Raw genomic sequence first — 24,191 nt, 5'->3', positions numbered from 1 at the left:
GATAATCAAAGTCATCTTCTACCATAAATAGTGGCAGAGGGTAACATTGATAGAAATGTGAGTGCCAAGAATAGAAGTAGAATGGAAAACAATTAAAAGTGAGAGAGGAAAGAGAAGCAGAATGGGAGGAAGGAAAATACCCGTGAAAGGAAAAAAGGACACGACACCATCCACAATATTAAATAAAATCCATACATCCAATTGAATGATTTTTTTTTTGTTTTTTTGTAAACCGTTTATTACAAGTCTCAAGAGTATACAAGTATGGGCCTACAACCTTCCGGCCGGCCGCTAGCAATGACAGGAACATACAACATACATTTATGGAACACGTGGTGTTGCAGAGGAGCATGCTCAGGAGGTAACAACGTCAAAAGCCACATCATCCAGACCCCACTATACGGTTTCATTTTAAATTAAGAACAACAAGAAAACCACACCCACAAGGCAACTCACAATCGGAAATAGCAGCACGTGCTCCCCTAGAGGGGGGATCCCAACTATCCACAGAAGTCTAAAGAGGGGGAAGAGAGCAGAGCGAGGACTGGGGGAACCCAATGCCCGGCAGCGGGGGAATGAGTCGGCTAGGGGGATGGGGCTGGCGAGGCATCAGGCAGCAACGGTGGTGCACAGATACCCCCGCGGTAGGCGTTCCAGGGGCCCCATACTTTCACCCATGTCCCAGGCTTACCCCTCGCCACATACACCACCTTTTCTCGAAACATGCACCAGTCCATGTGTTCTTTCCAGGCCGAGACCGTCGGGGGCCTCTGGGATCCCCACAGTTGAGCAATATCACGCTTGGCTATCATGTATCCCAGAGTCACCCACCACGTCTGCGGCGTCGAGTAATCAGTCGGTTCCCACACATTCAACAGGCATCTCCTCGCTTCAGGCAACAGCGCCACATGCGTAACCAGTCGCAGCACCTCATGTACACCACGCCAGAACCCCTCCACCTCCGGGCACTCCCACAAAATATGCAAAAAGGTCCCCAAAGCACCACACCCACGCTTACACAACCCATCTCCAGCATAGCCCATACGCAGAAGCTTTGGCCCCGTCATGTAGACCCGGTGGAGTATCTTGAGCTGGACGAAGCGAAGGCGAGCCGGTATGGCCACCTCCTTCGGGGAGGCCACCGCGGAGGTTCAGTCCTCGTCGTCCAACTCCAGCCCGTCGGCAACCCAAGCCGCGCGAAGGGCAGTCAACAGGCCCGAGCGGTCATTTATCAGCTTTTTGTATATCAGTGAGATCGTGCTGTCCGGGACGTGCCCATCCAGCATTCTATCCTCCAGGGGGGAATATTCCGGGATGGAGGCAACGTCCGAGAAGACGGAGCCCAGCGCATGACGGACCTGCAAATACCGAAAGTATTCACTGCCCTGCAACTGAAATTCCGTCTGCAGCATATCGAACGTTTTAAATCCTCCCCTCGTCTAGAGATCCCCCACTTTACTGATACCTATTATGTCCCACTTCTCAAAGCCCTTAGAGGTCCACAGGGAGCCTAACCGCTCAGACGCGTATAGTGGTGACGCCCGGGTCAAACGGTCCTTCCACCCCATAGCTGCATTGGCTGCGTGCCACACTTGCACCATGACACGCGTGGGGCCCGTCAGACGAGCGTCGGGCGCGCTAGAATAGAGCGCTCGATTATAGTCGCCACCTGGCAGGAGCATCTTGTCCATTTCGAATGCCGGGTTTAAGGCGGGCCCGTATAGGCCATGGTTAATTGCAGCGAGCTGGGAGGCCCAATAGTACCGTTTAATATCCGGGAGGGCAATCCCCCCGTCATACCATGGGAGCGTCAACTTCGCCAGGGCAATACGCGGCCTCCCGTCCCAGAACAGGCGGCGTTGCAGACTCTCCACCTCACGGAAGTAGCGCGCCGGGACTAAGTCCATAGTGTTCTGCAAAGCGTACAGGAAACGCGGCAGAGACATCATCTTGAACAATGCCGCCCGGCCGAGCGGCGAAAGCGGCAGGCACCGCCAGCGTGCGACATCTACCTGCAGGCGCTGGAGGGGGGGAAGCAGGTTGCGTTCATACCGGGCCTCCGGGTCCAGAGTAATGAAGACACCCAGGTACCGAAATCCCTGCGGGGCGATCTGGATCGGACAGCCCCGCGGGAGAATAGGAGCCTCCCCAGAGAGAACATACACGCACGATTTAGCCCAGTTGATGACGAGACCGGAGTTACGACCAAATGAGTGTAAAACATCAACCAGCACTATAAGTGATTTACGTGGGGAGGCTAGGTACAGAAGGATGTCATCAGCATATAGGGATACGCGGTCCTCATACTCGGGGGTCCAACGGAGACCACGGATGGAAGGCTCCCACCGCAGCCACTCCGCCAGGGGCTCCAAGGCAAGCGCAAAAAGAAGCGGCGATAAGGGACAGCCCTGTCGCGTGCCCCGGCCCAGCTCAAACGGGGCCGATACTCTTCCGTTCACCACCACCTGCGCCAATGGGCCCGAGTACAACAATTTGACCCAGCTGATGAATCCTGGGCCAAATCCAAACTTCGTAAGCATCGCCCAGATGTATGGCCACTCAAGCGTATCAAACGCCATGGTGGCGTCCAAGGACGCCAAAATGGCCGGTTCCCGTATAAATGGGACGCGCGCGAGCACCCCATGCAAACGCCGCAGGTTAAGGGCTGTGTTGCGGTGGGGAATAAAGCCGGACTGGTCCTGATGAACCAGATCTCCCACCACCCCGACCAGCCGATTGGCCAGTACCTTGGCGAGAATTTTGGGCTCCGCATTCAGTAGTGAGATAGGCCGATAGGAAGTAACCAGGCCCCGAGGTCTCCCCTCCTTGTGGATCACCACGATTGTAGCCAGACGTTGGTCAAGCGGGAGGGAGCCCAGCGAGTGGACCGCCAGGAACATTGCGCGGAGGTGGGGCGCCAGTGTATCCGGTCGCAACTTATACAACTCGATAGGGATACCATTCGGGCCCATGGCCTTGCCAGAAGCGACCGAGCGTATGGCGAGGGCGATTTCGTCGGAGGTGGGAGCGGCGTCCAGCGACACCCTGTCCTCCCCGGAAAGGGACAGCAGCGCGATATCCCTGAGCAGGGCACGGGAATCCTCTTCAGAGCAAGAAGAGACCGGGGAATACACCTCGCGGAAATAATCCGCGTAACAGGAGACAATTTCTTCTGGCTCAGTTACACACACACCATTCGTTTTCTCAATCAGCGGGACCACACGATTCGCTCTCTCCTTTTTATCCAACCACGCTATCAGTTTACCAGCCTTATCACCCACATCATACAGTCGCCCCTGTTGCTCTCTACTAAGGCCCCTGGCCGCCTCCGTGACGAGGGCCCTATAAGCCGCTTGTTTGAGTTGGAGGACATGTAGTGCAGCATCCGTCACCCCATCTTCTAGATTACCCTCCAACTCGGCTATTTCAGCCTCCACCCGGGTCACCTCCTCCCGCTCGCGCCTCCGGGCGTGGGAAACAAGGGATAGGGCCTCCCCTCTGAGTACTGTTTTGAAGGCCTCCCACAGGGAGATAGCCGAAGGCACTGAGCCCACATTCTCATCAAAATATCGCTGGAGGGATTTAATCAAGTCAGCGCGAATGGTGGGGTCGCGCAGGTACCAGGAATTGATTGGGACCACCCTGCCCTCACCCCTCGGAAAGACTTCGAAATGTAACAGGAGCGGGGAGTGGTCCGAGATACCCCGTGCCAAATGGCGCACCTCCCCCACCCTCCCGACATAGGCCGCCGGGACAAGGACATAATCAAGCCGGGAGAGACTACCATGGGCCCCCGAGTGGAAAGTGTACTGCAGCTGCGTGGGATGTTTTAAACGCCAGCAGTCCACCAATCCCAGTGTGTCCAAGAGGCCGGATAGCCACGCCTGTGCCCGGGGGAGGTCCCTAGGGGGGTGACGATCCACAGTCCCAGAAACCACCGCATTGAAATCCCCCCCCACCACCAGAAGCCCCCCCGGAAGGCCAAGGAGGAGGCGCCCCAGGTCTGCAAAGGTGGTCGACTGCAGCCCCGGTGGGACGTACACTGACACAAAGACAACCACTTTGCCCTCCATTCTCCCCACCAAGACAGTGTAACGTCCCCTATCATCGTGGAGCACCTCATCAATTTCTAACGGGAGCGAGTTCTTTACCATGATACCCACACCCCTTGAGCCTGACGTGAAGCCCGAGTGGGCCACGAGGCGGTAGCCACGCCGATTCATGGCACAGAAGGAATTGCCAATAAGGTGTGTCTCCTGCAGAAAGACTACATCGGGCGAGAGTCACTTCAAAAACTGCAGGACCACACCTCGTTTGATCCTGTCCCCCAGTCCATTAACGTTCCAAGACAACAAAGTTAATTCCCTACCCCCCATCATACACAGAAACCATCATTCGTCCCCTCGAGAGCACCTTAGAACCAACACAAAAATAAGTTTGCCTTGTGATAATAACGAACCACACCCCATCCCTGCCCACCAACCCCAACAGAACTCCCCCCTCCCTGCACCCCTGCATGAGCCCAAACAGCCCCCCCAACGTGCAGTGTGCCTGTCGCCCCATAGATAGTTAAACTAACTAGACCCCCAGAGGAGGAGGGAGAACCCCCAAGAAACCCCACACAACCTCCATAGGAGGGGAACTTAAGCGAACAGACGTATGGTCAAAAGTGGCATCATTTTTGTCTCGAGCGAGGCCTAATATTAGTCCCTCAGTCCTGATCCGGCGAGCCCTCTCCCCCCGCCGCTCCCCCCCCCGCCCCCCCGATCCCGATCCCCAGACAGAGTATCCAGCCAGTCCCCGGCCGCTTCGGGACGATCAAAAAAGTGCGTGCGACCATCCACCTCCACTCGCAGCTTAGCTGGGAAAAGCATGGCGTATTTGAGGTTTAGGTCCCGGAGACGGCGTTTGACACCGAGGAAGCTCAGTCTCTGCTTCTGGACCGCTGGGGTGAAATCAGGATAAAAATTTATGTCCATATTGTCAAGTCTAATCGGTCCCTGTAGTCTGGAGGATTGCAGGATAGCGTCTCTGTCCCGAAAATTAAAAATCCGGGCAATGAGAGGTCTCGGGGCGGCTCCGACCTTAGGCCTTCCCCCGGGAACCCTGTGGGCCCTCTCCACAGCAAAGAATTTACTCAGCCCCCGTGGCTGGAGATGGGTAACAATCAGGTCTTCCACGAAAAGGTCCGCCGCCGCCTCCTCACGTCCCTCAGGCACCCCGATGATACGGATGTTGTTCCTCCGGGCCCGACTCTCGGAGTCCTCCAGGCGGCGATCCATCAGCGCACTTGCCCGAGCAAGCCGGCGCACCTCCGTTTGTAGGGCCGCCACATCTGTCGTAAGGCCCGATGCGGTGTGGGCCAAAGAATCGACTCGGTCGTTGGTCTTGGAGAGATCGGCCCTTACCAGGCCAACATCCACGAGGACCGAGTCGATCTTCTACGCCAGTGTATCGAAACGCTGGCCCACCGAGGCCTTCATCTCGGCGATGGCGCCCATGACATCCCGCAGAGTCAGATCCGTGGGCAGATCGGGGGCATCAGTAGGGCCCTCAGGGGACCTGCGTGGCACCTCGGGAGATCCCTTCTGGAGGGTATATCGGTCCATGCTGTTGGACTGATGGACTGCGCCACGCCGGGTCGATTTTATCTTTGCACGGTCACCATCTTGTTTCGTGGCCATGGTCCCAGTCTCCCGGTCGCACCAGCCACGTCGTGAAGGGCAGGCAAGCCGGTCCACGGGCTCCGGGGGGGGGGCCACCTCAGATCTGCGGGGCGGATCACAGCCGGCGGGCAGGCAGGGTCCCCCGGCGAGGCCACACCAACACACAAAGCCCCGCGACCCAACCTCGCAGAGACAGCAAGGGGGGTGCGAAAGCGAAAGTGAAAGTGCGGGGTACGCGAGCCACCAAGCCCTGCCCGCCGCTGTTGTTCACTTTGTCACTGGATCGCCCCACAACGCAAATCCGGGGTTCGGCTAGGAGAAGGCCGCAAACCTCGATCGGTGCTCAAGCCGGTGTCCGAGGTCCGATTTGGAAGCGGAAAACGGGTGCCACCTCAGCTCAGGCTCACCAACACAGTCCCCTCATCTGGGACAGGATATGTTCAGGATAATCTTAGGAGGTCGCGGAGGTCCTCGGGAGCCTCGCACCTACGCGGCCATCTTGGTTGCGCGCTAGGCTCCTCCCCCCCAATTGAATGATTGATGAGGAGTTTCTATAGAACACCAAGACGTAAAAAAGCCCAAAAATAAACAACACAGAGACCACATACCCACAAACCAAAAACCAAAGAACAAAGTGTTAGGCTGCTAGGGAGATACAATGAGTGAAGCCTATGAATAATCAAAAAGGCTCACCACATCTAGGTGAAACGAAAGGCATGTTAGTAAATTCCAAGTGGATAAACATCCACATAAAAATCTCACCAAGGATCAGAGTGTAGTCCAATCCAGTCCAGAACCTAACGATTTTCACGATATCGACTTTGGATCACTGTGTCAAAGAAACATAGTAGTATATGTAACAATACACTTGATAGAACTAATTATTAGATGCCAAAGACCGCCTATTTACTATATTCATGGTAACACAATTGTACCTCTGTTTTTAAGCGACAAGTCTCCTCAAGTGTCCAAATTAGTGAGAATGAATCCAACGGAAAAATCATCAATGAGTCACAAACAATAGAATTTTCTCAGAAAGTAAGATGTAGTTAACAAAGTTCACTTCGATTGGTGAAGTCTTTTCTGAGCACTAAAGGAGAAATTAATTATAAAAGGTTTTACTTGTAAAAGCGGTATTCAATTCTTAAATGAAGATAAAAACTTCTGGCTGATTCTAAAGTTGATAAAAAGAGCCAAACTAGAAAAAAGGTGTCCTAAATGCATGCTATGCTGAATAAGAACACCATAGAATAGCTGCAGTAGTCTAACATACTCTAAAGACAGAAACACGAAGAAATACAAGATACAACTAATGAAAAGAATTCGGGAAAAAAAAGACCCAAATGTTGCAGTGCTGAGCACTCAACAATGGTAAATAGCAATAACAATCCGCAAAATATTCTCAATTTGCTTCAAATAAAGAAAAAAACATAAAGAATGACAGGCCTTTATGGATATATATTATACCAATAACGTTTAAGAAAGCCCCGTCTTGTTAAATATTTCATTATTTCAGTCCATGAGCATTGAATGAACCTTAACGCCATTTTAATTTAGCGTATTTAGGAATCATCCAGGAAAAAATATAAAGTCATAAAGGCTTAAAGGCTTAAAATGTGGCCTTCACGTGTAATCGCGTATACACTACATTCAACACCGCGTCTAAATTACCAATGTCTATTAGGTTAAGTAGGCCAATATTTTAGAGACAAATAAACATACGGCGTTCAAATATTGTCAGCCAGACTACATATAAAAGCTGACTTGTAATCACATATATAGTAAACTCAAGGCAGAGTAGTGGTTGCAACTGTTCGATTAACCCTCCTACAAAGGTAAATGAAAAAACACGAGTTCCGATATTATCAAGTACTGGCAAAAGAGCACTTACTCGATACTTCTTAAGAAAGCGACTCCATAAAACTCCGAGTTCTAGGATCACGGAACCGCCGATGCTCCTCCAGTGTAGACCGGAAATGTGTCAGTTGCCACGTGTCCTTAAATGGTCTACCTGATTCGATAGGCGTATTTACTTCCTCGACCTGAAGTGAAAATTATTTGTTGCTACAACGATAACTAGTACATAACTAGATGGCAATACGCCATGTTTCCTCATTATAAGAAAAACTCTTTATTTATTTATATAATTTGTTTAATAGATGACAGTAACTTAGATATCTTCAAAGTGTAAAACGGAAGTACAACATTGGCCACATGACCCAGAACGGGTTAGTCTATTGATACGATCGAGCTCACTGCCCTGAACTCGGAAGTTGTTTAATGTTGAAAGAACAAAAAAACAACTAGAACGTGTATGTTGAGCTTTTCCGCGATACCAACTCAAGCAATTTCAACAAAACTTTATCTATTTTGACAGCTCGATCCCGAGCACACAGCTCAAAAGCGTATATACGCAACAACCCATTCCAAAAACATTTCCTAATTTCATCATTTTTATCACATTATAGTGACAATACAAACACGGACAAAAGAACCTCCAAAAATCATCCAAAGGACAACAATACAACAATGCCCAGGTAAAAACTCAACTAAGGCCAGTCTGGAAAACATTTCTTGTTTTCGTCATTCCCATCACCCATGAAGACACTGCGAACACAATACACAAACTCCAAAAATCATCAGCAGTGTAACACACCCAAGATCCATGACAAAGACACTCGGAACAATGCGGACACCATTCACACAGCATTTAGCCAAGGGTTCATAGTTCGCGAAAGCATGACAAAAAGACATGACAATGAGAAAGAGAACAAACCCAAGAACAGAAGAGTAAAGAGCACATTTAAGAATTGAATACCGCTTTTACAAGTAAAACCTTTTATAATTCATTTCTCTTTTGGTGCTCAGAAAAGACTTCACCAATCGAAGTGAACTTTGTTAACTACATCTTACTTTCGGAGAAAATTCTATTGTTTGTGACTCATTGATGAATTTTCCGTTGGATTCATTCTCACTAATTTGGACACTTGAGGAGACTTGTCGCTTAAAAACAGAGGTACAATTGTGTTACCATGAATATAGTAAATAGGCGGTCTTTGGCATCTAATAATTAGTTCTATCAAGTGTATTGTTACATATACTACTATGTTTCTTTGACACAGTGATCCAAAGTCGATATCGTGAAAATCGTTAGGTTCTGGACTGGATTGGACTACACTCTGATCCTTGGTGAGATTTTTATGTGGATGTTTATCCACTTGGGATTTACTAACATGCCTTTCGTTTCACCTAGATGTGGTGAGCCTTTTTGATTATTCATAGGCTTCACTCATTGTATCTCCCTAGCAGCCTAACACTTTGTTCTTTGGTTTTTGGTTTGTGGGTATGTGGTCTCTGTGTTGTTTATTTTTGGGCTTTTTTACGTCTTGGTGTTCTATAGAAACTCCTCATCAATCATTCAATTGGATATATGGATTTTATTTAATATTGTGGATGGTGTCGTGTCCTTTTTTCCTTTCACGGGTATTTTCCTTCCTCCCATTCCGCTTCTCTTTCCTCTCTCACTTTTAATTGTTTTCCATTCTACTTCTATTCTTGGCACTCACATTTCTATCAATGTTACCCTCTGCCACTATTTATGGTAGAAGATGACTTTGATTATCTATCAATCACCAATGATGAATTGCTTTTTTGCAATATGGTTAATATTCAACCTTCGTTGTTTATATTATATTAAATGCAATTTTATAAATATCACTCTCTGAAAAATGTATGTTGCTTTTTACAGCCCTGAGGAAGCCCGCTGTTGGGCGAAACGCGTTGGCTGTTTCTCTGCTGCCTGTTCAACCTGCAACAATTAAAGAACCTATTTTTTTTGTGTATACTTGTTTTTTGAAATACGTTATGTACCACCTTTATTATTACTCCTTTACAGTGTTGCCTCTCTGTTAAATGATTTTTGGCAATAAAACAAGTAGAGTGTTGTGCACCACAATTTGTGGTCTAGTTAAATAACATCATGACATTACAATATGTTAAATTAATCTCCAGAACATCAGATTTGAAAGAAAAAAGTACATTCTATTAGTTCTTTATCATTGCACTCCAAATTATATGTCATACTGACACAATATGTAGGCAATAAAACAAGCGGACGGAACATCATAATTGACCTTATTATACACAAGTCTGTATGATAAAATGTTTGTAGTGTGGAGATAAGTTACTTTTTTTATCAGTCTGTTCATACACCTCAGCTATTTGACCCTACAAATGTAAACAACATCTAAGGCCTTTATATCGAGGGCACCAGAAGGTTTGGTGCGATTTATCGCACCTGGTAAAATCCGATAGCTCAGGGTTCAGAATTCAGCAGGTGATATAAGTTGCATCAATGACACGTTTTGTCTGGAAAAACAGGGTATTACATGCTGAGTTTGGAGCTTTCCAACCCAAAATTTGCATGCACCATATTTTCCTAGACCTTTTTCCTCCATTAAGTCTGGCAGGTTTGACTTACCTAAGCTTAAAAGGGGAAAATCCAGAGGGTGGGAATTTATCGCATGAAACGTTATTGTCACCCCCAATTTAAGAAGGCACTCTTATTCAAGGATTTAATTCTTTAATCCATTTTGGAATAAGAGTCTGAGCATTTGATTGTGCATGGGAGTAACACTGTTGAAAGATATATGAAGAGTAAACTGTTTGGTGTAAAAAAAAGTCTTGCCTTGCACATTCTGAATCCATCATAATATTTTTACACTCAAGACAGCTTCGGACTGCCATTTAAAATATTTGACAGCATTCATCTTATTTTGAAATCCCTCTAAGAAATGTAATTGCCCAAAAACCTAGCCATCCTTAATACTAAAGTGTAACAGCAAGAAGGATGAAAAGAAGTCAAATCTGGCTAGAGATGAAACTTGAATAAATGCAATATCAGTATTACACGTCATGCACAAAGCTGCTCTTAGGTGCATAGTGTAAGGAAATGCCTTAGTGCAGGGACTGCAGCACTGGTTGTGACAACCTGGGTAGAACATGAGTAAAACGAGACTCCCAGTCTGCACTTGCAGGCTGGAAAAGCAGTTTAAACTGCTGGCCTGACTTTGCTATGTAAGTGAATGACAAAGCCAGACTTCTCCCTCCTATATTTGTTAAGTCACCCCTATGGCAGGCTTATCATGTCCTAAGGCAGGGTCAAACATATTCCATGGGCAGAACATGTAACAGTGAAAACGCAGAACTGTTGTTTTTATTGTGAAAAAGCTTGGTCTCCCAATTGGCGTGTACAGAGTTACTTGCTGACCCCTCCGCTGTGCTAACTGCTGAACGCTGCGACAAACTGGGCAATCAAGGGTATCATGTAACTCGTTACAATAAGCCCAACTTAATTTCTCAGGCCGCAATTAATGCAACAAGTTGCAGTGTGTTGCCCTCAGTCTCCTGTGACATTAGCAAAGTTCCCACTTTCCTGACTTTGAGACCCTATGCCCATACCTGTTGCAAACTGGGTCCTGTAGCTGAGATAGCTTCCTGCCTTCCTGGGGAGATGTGCTAACGACTCCCAAGAAAGGACACAATAGGGGCCTACTCTGGAAGGAGGTGTCACCTCCCTCCTGTAGGAAGCCACATGGGTGTTGGTCCAAAAGGCGAGCTTCAAAAGAGAAGCCATCTTTAAAGGACAAATAGGTTAACACTTGGGAGAGGGGCTGTTCCATTGTTCAGGCAGACAGGCTGGATCTTGGCACAGGAGAGGGAAAACCAGCTGCCAAACTAGTTTTCCAGGGGTGTATAGTCCACTTGGTAGCCACATCTCAGGGTAGGGCTAGGGAGCGCCACACACCGAGAGAGGGGACTGCCATATTGGAAGTGGGCAGAATGGTGAATCCTGGGATACCAAGATGCCACACTGCGCAGGAAGTGGTTTTCAGGTGGAAAAATCACGGTAGCCCATTGGCTACCAATTGCATCCTATCCTGAGGGCATTTTCTGAGCATAAGTAAGGCACCCTTGGCACCCCGAACTCAGATCTCAACTGGACTGGAAAAACGACTGAAGAACGACCTCCCTGTTGCACTATGGAGCAAGCAAAGAGAGGCAGCATTGGTGTGGACTGCACTAGCTGAACTTGGTGCCTAGAAGAGGAGAGGAACTGTGCTTGCTGTGTACTGCTCTAGGAGAAGTCGTATCCAGAGCTCAGCCAAAGTTAAGACTCCAAGGGTCAGTGAGCTGGCCTCTTGTTCACGGCAAAGGGACATAACAACTGAGAAGCCTGCTGGGGCAGGTTGGTAGCAATAAGTCTTCAACCTGCCGCCAACCGCTGCCATGCAGCACCAAGAACCAGGGCCCAATGCACAAAATTAAACCAGAGTTTGCTGAGCCAGGCAGTGTCATCGAAGTGCAGCTGAGACCTCCAGAGGACAAGTTATTCACCCAGGAAGGATTGGCTGGTGACTGCGATACTGGACGACTGGAATTCTGCCAGCACCAAGAGGACTTCGAGGCATGTCGACCTTGTCGCCTCAACCCCTTTGTGGACCAAGGAGTAGACGCAGCTAGCTGGGGAGAGGAGTTGGCCTAACGGCTAGGGCGCTCGACCTCAGACCTGGGGAACTGAGTTTGAGTCTCGGTAATGACGCTGAACATCCTGTGATTCTGGGAAAATCACTTAATCTCCCTGTGCCTAACAAAAATGAATGTGTGTCATGTAACGTAACTGGTGCTATGTAAAGCGCTCTGATACCTGATTGGATTCGGGTCAAGTTCGTGCTATAGAAAACTCTGCATGCAAAAAAAAAAAACCCTGTTGATCGCATCACATCCACAGCATCCTCTGGGCATTTTCATCAGCCTTCTTCCCTTACATCAGGACCACTTCCATAAGAAAGCTCTGTAAAGGATAAATGTGCCAGGAACTGACTGAAGGCTTTTTCACCTGCTGAGGGACAAGCAGGGGAGCAGAACACCAAGTAGGTTGTAGCGGGGACAGACCTTTGATGAATGTGTGACTACAAGGCTTCCTCCTCATGCCCCCTAGAGAGCTATTGCCCTATTAATGTGGGGTAATTCCTCTTAGGAACCAGCGCAAGTATTCAACTTGTTTCTACAAGATTATTTAATGTGCCTTATGCAAATTGCTCATTTATAGTGCCCTCACATCTTTGGGGGAAGTGACCTCTTCGCATCCCACCCTAAAGAAAGCTCAGGACCAATTTCTAGGCCACTAGAGATGGCTGAAACATGTTGGTGTTTTAGTTTAGGGTCATAGGACCATTGCATCCAGAATACCCTACTACTGTTTCTACTCTTCCCTCCCACTCAATGAATAAAGGAGACTTTAGGAGTGGGTGAGGAATTTTATCTTTAAAGTTACGCCCCCATACACCCTTATTCTAAGTGCTTCCTGAAATACGGTTGAGCCCACCCCGGCCTTTAGGAGTAGGGGTGAGCCCAATTGTGAATCATAATAATAGTAGCGTGAAGGCTAAAATTTAAAAAAGGGGTTTTACCCATCCCACCCATAGTATTGGGTCGGCTACAGATTGGGCATAGGTACTCTCAGTGGTATTTTCAATGAAGAGGCAACCATCATAGAACTACGAAATAAATCCTCCCTGTTTCTTTCTCTCCTTTTAGGAAAACGCTCTCTGTTAAAACAAAATACTCTACTTTTTTTTGAAGGGACACCCATTTATGTTTGGACATATATAATGGGGAGGATGTGTCCCTTCCTACCTCTTCACTGAGGACCTCTCTGCCCTCTTAGGGGCCCTGTGGGTCCCTTACTGTGTAACACAAACTGTTTCTGGGGACCTGGCTGGTTCCCCTGACTGACTCTCTGCTGGAGTTGGTCACCTACAGTGACTCTAAGTGACAGCATTCAAACTAGCCCAAACATTTTGGTGAAAACTTTTCAAAGTGTCAAATTTGCTGAATTTGCCGATGCTTGTTCACGGTTGAGTGAAATAACCTGATTAACTATTATCATCTTCGGAATCTTCTGGTGGATCTTTTTCATTTTGGTGTCTAAAAATACTTAAGAAAACCCTCTATTTTTATAAACTTGTGTCGGATTTCTTTAGAATAATAATAATAATAATAATCCACATTTGTAAAGCGCGAACAATCACCCGTAAGGGTCTCTATGCGCTGGGGGCCGTCTGGAAGATTAAGCAAGCTATTGCCCAGAGTCACATGTTGCTTGGCTAATCTGGCGCTGGGGATCGAACCGTGATCCCCAGATTCAGGAGTCAGTCGCCCTGGCCGCGGCGCCACACCTCTTCCTCTTCTTTGGAGTTTTGTCGTTTTCGTCTTCAATTGTTTTAGTGTTGTTTTAATGTTTTATACATGTTCCTTTGTGTTAGACTTGCTGCTCAGAGCCACAGCTACCCAGGGTTGAGCTGAGGGTTTAGCAAACAAAACCTAAGGGTCCTAAAGGGTTGGTAAGTGTATTACCTGGTGAGGTCAAACAACCACACCATATAACACACCTGATTTCCTCACATAGGTTCTGCTGCCTACTCAGACTTGACACAAGTCATAGGTGTGTTCCAGAGCTGGACACAATACCATAGAAATGGGCACTAGAATTGGACACAACACTCCAGATGTGACAGATGAAAGTAGTTGCAGCTCTACCAATGAAACATAATGAACTGCACAGGATATTTCTGATGAGTCTTTAGGCACCTGATGCAATGCTCTGAATGAATCCAATAGAAATGGACACAACACTTCCCACGGGGCTTCAAGAAATGCGCACAATAAACAAGAGGGTGCTCTTCAAAAAATAAGAAATGCTCCTAGTAAGAGGCAGGGAAAGGGACACAGTACTACAGATAGGACTTCAGGTACTTGACTTAATTATGCAGAAGGTCTCTGGGTAAATTTGAGTGTTTGTATGTTGAATGGGAACCATCTGTCCAGTGCTTTAGATTCCCAGGGAAATATAGCGCACTAAGGGACAGGTGCTGGAAACAAAGCAGTGTCATCTTGCATCCTGCGATTTGAACCAACCACCTTTATATCTAGTCTGCTATTTGAGAAAGCAAGCTGTTTGTGGGCCACCAAATTGTGACTGCAGGAGGTATTACTGACTGTAAAGTTGCTGCTGATATTGGTGAGGCTGATAAATGTCCATGGAACAAGGACTGGCTTCTACCCTTGGCTCCACAAAAGGACTACTGGCGGGGTTTCATAAGAACTCCCGAAGACCTGGTCAGGTCCATCTTATACACAATGTGTTGTAGGGCATCATCATTTATTTATCATCCAGAGAGGGATTCCTCATCAAACAGCATGTCAAGCATTATGTTTTGGACTTCAGGCCTTAAGAACGTACATCCTAAGCAGCACTAAGTAGGACCACTACTGCCGCTGGGTGTCTAAGAATGTGTTGGCCATAACATTGCAGAGTTATGGAATGCTGTCAATACACTCTCCGTTCTTCAAGGCTGGCTCTGGCTTTACTGTGCTTGTCTTCCGAGATCAGCTCTAGGTAAAATATTCGACCACATTCAGTGGTCATACATTTTGAGAACAGCCAAGAAGTTAGTTGCTCTAATAGATGAAACCACAGTGGAAACCTCTGTCCTACAGAGTCTGGATTAGGACAGCGGAGAAGGCAGGTAGGCGTGTGATTTTGGACCTTTTACTGTTTGGCCAGGCATGCCACTACGACAGCAACTATAATTAGATTTTGCGCCATGCTGAGAGCTTCTTGACAGATGTGGTTTATAATAGAGTTTGCTTTGACCGTCTATATAGGTGAGTCAAATTAGTCGTAAAGGAAGCAATCTGATTTCTTGGATGGTATGGCCAACTTAAACTGCCTGAGAGGTTCGACACGCCCACGAGGGAACATGGTGGCCCGCTAGCAAGCCGGCAGAGAGTTGCTTTTCGCCACCCGCACTATAATAATGGAATATTCTTATAGGACTAACCTTTACCGCATGCTTGTTTTTTTTTTTTTGCCCGCTCCCATTCCCGCTTCTGAGGCAACACTCCCAGGTGTTTGACCGGCGGCAGTGGTGTTTTCCATCAGCGGTCCTCCCCGCTTTGATTTTCTCGTTCTCGGGTCTGCGGCCGGATGTGTGTCGGAGAGGCACTCTTCAGGGCGGCGGGCGCATCGGAGAATCACGAGCTGCGCTCCGCGCTTTCCCTAGCCTCGGAGAGGCCGGTTTTGGCTCCGGGTTCACCTTGGGTAGCGTCAGCACTTACGGCTCGCAGGGAGATCTACAGGGAGCCGAATTGGAGTCAGACACAACAACCAGAACAGCTGCTTTAGAGTTGAAGTCGGCTTGGATTTTGTCCTCCTTCAAGGGGTCCTGGCCTGGCACCTGGAAAATAGGTCAAGGTGGGAGAGTGCAGATAAAGGAGGAAAACCAGAAGAATGGCAAGAGTATACAGTGTATGGATACTGTCTCCCCGCCCCTCATGAACATAAGTCTGACTGATTAAGGGAATGAGTAAGCAAGTCAATCCAAGGGGAAAGATTTCTCTCTTAAAACTGACAGGGAGGCAATACTGAGCAGAAGGTATAAACTAAGATTTAATAACTCTCTTGGCTAAGCGGTGGTTTCTCAGATAGAGGTACAAACAAGACAACCACTAGCCCTCCCATTAGGTAAAACCAAGAACAAGAATCTCCCTGTTAAGACAGGGAAGAGCACCCCTTTAAAAGAAAGGAAAAAGAGATCAGTGCCGTTAGTCCCTAGTGTGACTCCTTCACTTAGGTCCTATTTTAAACTAAGTCCGCAGGTTAATTCACAGTGCAATATGGAACCCCTTATGGAGGCAGAGGTCATGCCACAAAGTATCTCGACTTCACAACCAGCTATTTCATCAGCTATTTCAGTTTCAAACAGATTCTTGCCCCTGAGTGATTCCACCTCTACTCCTACTCCGGAACCGGGGGATCTTAATTTGGTAGGGAGGACCGACCAGATCTCTGGCAAGTCAGCTAAGGAGGGTACTAAAGATACTTCAGGCTTAGAAGTAGTGCAGGGGTTACTGAGCCAGCTTTCGCTAGAGATTAAAGATCGCTTCGCTACTTCAAAAACCAATCAGAAAAAATTTCAAGATACTTGTAGCAGCTTGGAGGAGAACTTATCAGTACTAACAAAACGTATGGAGGTCCTGGAAAACAAAGTTCTAGAACTAGGGACAGACCTACAAGACCACTCTCAGGAACTGGATAATAGCTTAAGACAAGAGAAAAGGATCTATCAGACAGAATTAAAAGGATGGAAAACAACTCTAGAAGGAATAACACCTGGATTCTTGATATCGCGAAGGGTGAAAATGTTAAAGCTTTTGTAGTAGAGATCTTGTCTAAATCCTTCCCTCAAGTCGCCTCTGCCTCAGTCTGGGACACGGAAATTCAACGAATGCATCGGGACCCTTTCAGGCTTAATCCCGGTCGGAAGAAGACCAGGAAAATCCTGGTGTACGTACAATCGTACTCCCTTAAGGAAAAACTTTTAGGGGCGGCTCTAAAACTGAAATCTATTCAGGTTCAGGAACTATTGTTTAAAATAAGGTCCAAAGTATCCAGAGTGACAGAAGACAGAAGGTGGGAGCTGGGCAAAAGGATGAACCCCCTGAGACAATTGGGTGTCCAAGTTCAGTTACGGTTTACAGCATTCCTCAAAGTGATGTGGGCCAACAAAATGTACAACCTCCATTCCCCAAAGGAGGTTGACAGTTTTTTGTTAAGCAATAAGGCACGCACTTAGCTGAGTGAGTTTAATAATAATAAAATAAAAATGTTTTACTTAATGCAGGGAGGTTAATGTTCGTCTTTTGGTAGATAATGAAGGCGGGTGCTGGATAGCGGCTCGAACTGGCACTAGCCAATAAGTAGTCAGGGAGGGTACCCAGGGGAGGAGGGGGGAAGGGGAGCACATGAGTGGTGGTGGGGAGCAGGGTGGGAAGCATGGGGATAAAAAGAAAAAAAAATGAAAAAAGCATCCTCCTTTGATATAACCGATATTATTGAAAGTAGAGTGATCAGGAATACTGAGGATGGGGGACAGGGTTACGTTTTTAGGAAGAGAACGTATGGGAATATTATGTTGGAATGTGAACGGTCTAAGGGTTTAAAGGAGACAGCGATTGGTTCTACAATATCTGAAGGACACCTCCGCTAACGTTCTTATGCTCCAGGAGACTCACCTTTTAAGATCAGAGTGCTTAGCATTATTTAATAAGCAGAAATGGGTGAATAAGGTGGTAGCTACAGACCAGCAATGCTGTTCCAAAGGAGTTGCTATAGTTATTAAAGCAAACACTGGAATAGAACTGGGTAAAACAGAGGTGGATACTAAAGGGCGTTGGGTGGTAGCGGAAATAAAAACCCGTGCTAGGACCTATACGCTGGCTAGCTATTACGGTCCAAACAAGGACAATGTTACATCTTTGAATAATCTTTGCTCTTCTTTGCTTGATTTTGAAGCCCCTCTAATAATTGGCGGGGATTTTAACTTACTTTTAAGCAACAAGTTGGATAGATTCTCACCCCGCACTCAAATTAATGCGCCTCAAGTCAGAGCCTGCTCTGTTAGACAATTTAAATCTATGCGATGTATGGTGGAAGAAAAAGGGAGATGCAAGGGACTACTCCTTTTTTTAGCAAAAAGAACGGCCACTTCTCAAGGATTGATTATATGTTTATGGATCTTTCAGAAGTGGACAAGGTTAAGAAAATTGAATATCTGCCTATTCATATTTCGGATCATGGAGCAATAGATTTAATCATGGAACTCCCTTCAAGTTCCTTAGTTAGGAGGTGGACCCTGAATAGAAGACTGCTTTTACAATCCGATGTTATGGATAAGATTAAACTAGATTCGGCTGTCTTCTTCAACCAAAACCTAGTCTGCTCCCTTACATTTCGTTTGGGACTCATTCAAAGCCTGACTGAGAGGGATGTTAAAGGCAGTCTGGGTCAGACTAGAAAAAGAAAAGATAGCCTTATTGGAGGAGCGGTTAATAAAGGCCGAAGCAAGTTTAAAGTTTGATCAAGCTCAGGGGGGGGGGGGAGGGGGGGGGTGAAAGAAAACCTAGTGGGCAAAGTTGAGGATTTGCAACGGGAATATAGGCTGGCAATGGAAGGAATTATGTTACAGAAATGGGAAGCGAGTAAAATGAGAGAGTTTGGTCAAGGTGAGGACTGCCGTAAACTTTTAGCAATTAAGAGCAGATAGGTCGCAAAATCTCGTCAGAAGGATCAGACTTGAAAGTGGTGGCAAGCCTTCTGATCAGTTCTCTGACAACATGGGCGAGATAGAGTCGGAGTTCTGTAAATTCTTTCAGGACTTGTACAAGGAGGATTTAGAGGTAGATAAGCCTGCCCTAGATCAATTGCTTGCTGGAAAACAGCTTCCAAAGCTGAACTCTGAAAGTTTAGCGCTGCTTAATCAAGATATAACAGGGAGTGAAACTGTGGAAGCCCTTAAGAAAATCAAGAAAGGCAAAGCTGCGGGCCTGGACGTGATCCCTAATGAGATATATGGCATACTAGCTGATGAAGTCATCCCCATCTGGTTAAGACTATTTAATGACATTCTGAGAGGGTCCTCTCCATTGCCAGATTATTGGAAAGAGGCAATAATTACACTGATTTTAAAACCTGGGAAAGATCCTTCACAATGTCAATCTTACCGTCCGATATCATTGCTGAACTGCGTTGATAAACATTTTACGGGAATTCTGAACGCCCAATTATGTAAAATCGCAGGGGCTATAATACACGAAGACCAGAAGGGTTTGCTCCCTGGGCGTCAGATGAAAGATCTTGTTCTTACCTTAGTTGACGCAATAGATTTGGAAACGGTGGGTAAAGTACCTTTATCAATGATAACGCTGGAAAAGCCTTCGATCGGGTCAACTGGTGTTATCTTTCTAGAGTATTAAAGGCTTTTGGGTTTGATGGGATTTTTAGAGAAGTCCTTAAAAAAATGTACAAAAATCCTCGAACTCAAATTTTTGTGAACAGTAACCTCTCAGCTCCTATATCAATAGGGCGTGGCACCAGACATGGGTGCCCGCTGTCTCCTATTCTTTTTGATTTATATATTGAGCCCTTAGATCAAAGTCTAAGGCTAAATAAAGACATTTCCCCCTTCATCGCAAATGGGTTTTCAAGGAAATTAGCAATGTAAGCTGATGATTTGATACTCTTTATATCTAATGTTAATCAAGCCCTACCCATTCTATTCAGGGAAGTGCAGGTTTTTGGGAAAATGTCAGGGTACGAGATTAACAGTAGCAAGACCGAAATCATGACTTGGAATTCAGTAGTGTGGGGGGTTCAGGGTCTCAAAGGAGTTAAGGTATCTAAATAATCATCACACAAGAATTAAAACAACTCCCCAAAATAAATATAGCTAGAGTCTCTAAGGAGGTTAATCTTCTTTTGAAGAGATGGCAGAATCTTCCACTTATACACTATGGGAGGTCTAACCTGGTCAAAATGTGTGTTTTGCCTAAGTTTGCTTATCTTTTTAATAACATGCCCCTGACTTTTGATAAAAGCCTTTTAAGTAAAATTCAGGGAAGGAGTTCTACTTTTATCTGGACTGGTAAGGGGATCAGACTATCGTGGAAAAAGCTTAGACGGAAGTTCACACATGGTGGCCTCAGTCTACCAGATCTACAATTATATTGCTGGGCATACCAATTAAAGAACAGCAGGATGCTCCTTTCCAGACCAGACGATACCTTGATTGGTTGTATGTTTAAGGCCATGCTGCGCGATAGTCCAGTTGAGGGTTTCATGTACAAATTCGGTGCCCCTAAATTTTTTTTAAAAGTCCACCTAAAGGTTCTATACGCTGCTGCCAAATTACGATTCGACTGCCGCATAACTTTAGGTATATCCTACTACAGCGAGTGGGGCCCCCGTTTGGGACTCACCGGGCACCCCCTGAGTGCTTGAATGACGCCTTATCTCAACCTTTGAAAGAGGAGGGTGTTCTGCGTTGGGGCGATATAGTTGAAGAAAGCAGTTGTCTGCCTTGGGACACTTGGAAGAACTTAACGAACGGCAGGCTCTCTAGATTTAAATATTACCAAATTTCAACCTGGTGCAAGAACCAACATTGGCAATTCCCCGGAGATAATGCAATGGAGGGCGACCTCCAAGATCCAAACCCAAGGAAAAAGGAGATAGCTCTCTGGTATAATCATCTCCTTGTTGCTGCAAACAAGAAGCTAGATTAGATCCTCCTCATTTGGTCAGGGAGAAGTGCTTGCCGGATGAAGAGCTGCAAAAGGTATGGCAAGTATCTTTAGATAAACTATACCCTTTAATCAAATCGGCTGCACTAAGGAAAAAACACCTTTTTACCCTTAACAGGATATACTGGTCTTTGCTTAAGATATCCAAAATAAGGGGAGGAGGAGACGCCAGATGTACAAGATGCCGTATCCATGAGGCAGACGACATCCACATGTTTTCTACCTGTCCATTGTTGAAAGAATATTGGGACAATGTGAGTAAGACCTTGTCAGAAGCACTGGGCAAACGTGTGGAGGTAAGCTCTACTTTAATCTTTTTTGGCATTGCACAGCCTTCAGAGGGTGAGGCGGACTTCACAGGTGAACAGTGTAAACTTGTGTTCTACTTAATTCTCTTAGCAAAAGATGGCGCCAGGCAGACCCTCCATCTTGGAGGGGATGGTGGAACTCAGTAAGATTTTTTAAAGATCAAAAGGTTAACTCCTATAATAACAGAAACGAGCTTGGGCTATTCTGGAAATTACTAGACCCCGAGTAATTGGTATGGCTGGTATGAACTGTCTAATGATTACACCTCTTGGTCAGCTTATGATGTGCAGCATGGGCTGGTTCCCATAGAACATCAGCTGAGATCAGACCCCAAGATATAAGCAATTGGGTGGCTAGTACCAAGAGGACGCTTATACTATACTATGGAAGATATATGAGGACAAAAAAAAAACTTAAACTGCCTGAATGCTTTTTCAATGAGTGAACGAAGCCTGGCAATGTGTCTGTAGGTGAACAAACTTGCATTGCTGTTGAAGACATTGGGTCTGAAGTGGTTTATTCATCCCATTCTGCTCTTGCTCCTGGAGGGGCATCATTCAAGACCTTCGTTTCTTCCTCTTTATCCATGTCCTCATTCTCACAATGTTTGTTTTTGTCAAAGGCCAGGAGGCTCTGGTGGAGGCTGTCTGTTGGCAATGAAGGCTGTGGGGAGGCAGTAACAGCGGTGGTGATACAGCAGGATCCCATTATGTGATGGCAAATGTGACTGTTGAGGCTGATGCTTACAGGAAAGAAACCTAGCATACTAGACAATCATGTTCTGAAGAAGATACTAGACATAACTGAGCACAAGGGTATGTAGTAGTTTTCTCATGGTGTGAGAATTCATTGTAAAAAAAGGTAGTAGAAGCAATCATAATGTGGTTGACCATAGTAATAGCAATTAGCCTCCTCCTCATAAAAAAGAGGTGGCAATGATTAGCTAATCGGGGGCTGTCATCCTTTTTTGGCCTGATCCTCTTGACCTGTTCTGGTATCCCCTTTGTCCATATCTTGGAATCTGACCTGCAGTTATGTTGAACTGCAAGTGTCTCCAAATGGACCCTAATCTTCCCCTTCAGTGTCCAGGAGGCCTAGTGAGTGGCACATTTGTAGGTGAGGTGTTCTCTGGCTACTGACTGAACTCATACGCAAATACATTTTGAAGGAAAGCCTGACCCACTAAAGTATCTTTCTCGAAGTCTGGGCTTTACAAAAAAGTTTATCAACAGAATGGATTGATCTGCAAAAGGCAGCCTTACAAATATCAGGGATGGGAACATTAATCAAAGCAGCAGTCGCAGCTTTCCGTCTTGGGAGTGAGCCCTAAGCTTGCCAGGCAGGGACTATTAGCTTTTTAATATCAGTCAAAGATACATGAAACTACTCCTAAATTGGTCTATTTGAAAGAAGCCAGGACTGTTCACACAGCACCTTAATTGACATATACCTGTTTGATCCTATGTATGTCTTTGATTTTTCCAAATAATAACATAGATTCCTCAACATCAAGTGTATGCAAAGACTCCTCTGCCGGGGATTCTGGAATTTGAAAAATGTAAGCAAATAAATGGTCTGTTTAATGTGAAAACCAGAAACAACCTTTCCCAGAAAAGAAGGGTGAGTTCCTCATATGAATATGTTATGATGTAACACGGTGTATGGTTCATTGGTACATGGAGCTTAAAACTCACTCATCCTCCTGGCAAATGAAATTGGTGCTAATAAAGCACACTTCCACAAAAAAGTGCTGTAAATCAGCCTTATGCATAGGTTTAGACAGAGAACCAAAACCTATAGCGAGGACCACATTCAATTTCCAGGTGGGGAAATGCCTTTTAACTAGTGAAAACAAAACTCCAGGAGATCCTAAATTACTGGAATGGAGAAGAAGGATCTCTGCAAAGGAGACTTAGGTTAAGCAGTGATGCCAGCCAAAAGCACTCTGATGGAGGAGAAATCTAAACCAGACTTTGACAAATAAAAATAAGGTAGTGCAGAATCTTCTTGCTGGATCTCGGGCCCGTCTGCTAGCTGATACACCATAAGCAGACCCTGAATGCATATTAAGACCTTGTAGAAAGACACTGTGCTTCTCTCAGAATAGGCTTGCAATTATCATTTAGCTTCAAGAATTTATACTGAACAAATTAAGGAGTCTGGCCATGTAGAAGGTACACATGAAACAATCAGCGTGGCTAATCTTAGAGGGATGAGAATCACTTTTGCTTTGCTGAGGCTCAACTTTGTGATTACCCTGTGGAGAGTGGGATCGGAAGAAAAGAAGTAAAAATCCTCTTTACCAGCTCAAAGAAAGTGCATTCCCCACAGTCTGATTTTCCTTAAACCTAGAGGCGTAAGCAATGATTGTGTGTATTCTTTGGTTGCAAAAAAGTCTACTTCTGTGTGTCTCCAATAGGAAATGTTGTTTGTCATTTAAAACCCATTCATGCTGTTCTGTCAAGTGTTGACTCAGTTTAACTGTCTTTGTGTTTTGCAACCCTGGAAGGAAGTGGACAGTCTCTTGCCAATTATGATTGCGGACATATCTGAGCTTCCTGCGAGAGGCCTCTGGACTTTGTACCCCCTTGCTTCTTCATAGTACTTGGTTAAAATATTGTCCTCCTCAAGCAGAAAATGGTCTGTCTTGAGCACCAATAGGGAAGGTTTCAGCACCAGGTGTACAGCCCTCAACTCCAGCATGTTGATAAGACACCACTTTTTCACATGTGACAAAAGTCTCTGAGTAATTATTCTGTCCATGTGTGGTCCCTAGGCATCCACAGAGGCATTTGTTAATAATGTTTGTGAATGCAGTAGAGGAGATGGGGTCCTCGAACTGTAGGGTCCTCCTCTTGTACCAACACCGCAAGGTCTGTACTGCATGTGACAACAGCTGTACTTTGTCATCCCAGTTTCCCGACTTCAGGAAACAATGATCATTTAAACATTCTTGCCAGGGCCTCATATGTAACCGTTCATCCTAAAGTCATTGAGCCTCAAAGTAAAGAC

General features: G+C 46.1%; 1 protein-coding gene across 2 annotated transcripts in view; it reads right to left on the bottom strand.

Moving 5' to 3' along the window:
• Positions 1 to 24,191, bottom strand: part of VPS13D (vacuolar protein sorting 13 homolog D) — a 2,738,381-nt gene that overhangs the window by 2,376,527 nt on the left and 337,663 nt on the right. The window lies entirely within an intron of this gene.

Source organism: Triturus cristatus, chromosome 1_2 (assembly GCF_964204655.1).
Source record: "Triturus cristatus chromosome 1_2, aTriCri1.1, whole genome shotgun sequence".
Classification (NCBI taxonomy): domain Eukaryota; kingdom Metazoa; phylum Chordata; class Amphibia; order Caudata; family Salamandridae; genus Triturus; species Triturus cristatus.
The sequence above is the reverse complement of the archived record's forward strand: the minus strand, read 5'-3'. Positions and strand labels throughout refer to the sequence as shown.